The following is a 1,575-nucleotide window of genomic DNA, read 5'->3' as shown; positions in this document are numbered from 1 at the left end:
GATATCATTGTTTTACATCTAATCAGTCAGCAAACCAAGTACCTGATCGTATTAGATCGTTCAAAAGCCAGAATTTTAGGATCAGGAACCTACCGTTAGATGTTATAAGAAAATTTTGAAGGAACGGCTAGGTTAAGCTTTCAGCTATGGACTTCTGGACGAATTGTGCAATTGCTTTAACAGCTTCTAATTCAACATCATGTTGACTTATTCTCGCTGATTTTTGGTATCTTTGGCTGATTTTGAAAAAGTGGTCACCACAATCAACAACATGCAATTCATTCTGGCAGGTCATCTTCTTCCAAGTTAACTCAAGCTTGTCCAAGGGGCATAAGCCATCCTTGTTGCCCTGTGAACACATCCACTGCAAGTCAATATCTTAAAGCACGATGCCCGTGCGTTGCTACGAAACTATAAAATACGAGTTAAGTCACTAGCTCAGAAAGCCATCAAAATACACCGGTGTCCTGCGGCCTTTCTGTGCGGTTCATGATTAAAAAGAGCGAAAATACGACGAAAGATCATGTGGCATGCATTGCAGAATCTTAAGCGATCATAGTAGGGCAGTTGCTGTTAACCAATATTGCTGCGCATCAAGGGAGGTAGTTAGTTAGATAACTTATCTCTGTATTCTATCTCTATCTCCTCCCCTTGTATATCTCTTCCGTATGGTTAGATTGTAACCACCGGATCCCTTGTACTCCAAGCCATATCAATACAAATACATGCGGGTCACCATGTTACGGTGATTGAGACGCTTAAACCATTGTTAACATGGTAATCAGAGCAGGACTCTTCCACCTCGTCTAGCTCGTTCCCATCTACCCTCCATCGACAGAAACCCATCCCTAGCTCGCCTCCACCCATCCTCCATCGACAGATCATACCTTCCACCGATCATCCCAGGAACCATGTCCTCCTCTAGCTCGGCCATCTTCTCCGGCCTGAACAACAACATCTCTGAACCACTTTACCATACCAACTATGTCCTATGGCGCGCCCAGGCCAGATCACAGATCATGGGCGCTGGCCTTTTTGGCTACCTTGATCAAACTATCCAAGAACCCTCCAAAACCATCACCTCCAAAGGCGCCGACGGGAAGGATCAGGTTGTCCCAAATCCTTCCTACTCCCCATGGCTTATTCAAGATCAGCAAATAGTTGCTTATCTCCTCCGAAACCTATCCAAAGAAGTTCTCATCCAAGTCGCCTCCCTTGAGACGTCACATGCAATCTGGGACGCGATGGCGAACATGTTTGCTTCTGTGTCCCTATCTCGCGTCAACAACATCCGAGCCTCTCTCACGAATGCGCAGAAGGGATCCCAGTCGGCTTCGGCCTACTTCGGGTACATGAGGTCTCTCTCCGACGAGCTCGCGGCGGCAGGCAAACCGATCGGGGAGGGAGAACTCATCTCCTTCATCGTCGCTGGACTCGACATGGAGTACCAACCGATTGTCTCCGCGCTGGATGTGCGCACGGAGCCTACCACCGTCGACGCCCTCTTCTCTCTCGTGGCCAACTTCGACCAGAGTGTCGAGATGTTCCATGGAAACGGAGCCGGTGGTTTCAAAT

Source organism: Triticum dicoccoides, chromosome 1A (genome assembly GCF_002162155.2).
Source record: "Triticum dicoccoides isolate Atlit2015 ecotype Zavitan chromosome 1A, WEW_v2.0, whole genome shotgun sequence".
NCBI lineage: Eukaryota > Viridiplantae > Streptophyta > Magnoliopsida > Poales > Poaceae > Triticum > Triticum dicoccoides.
The sequence above is the reverse complement of the archived record's forward strand: the minus strand, read 5'-3'. Positions refer to the sequence as shown.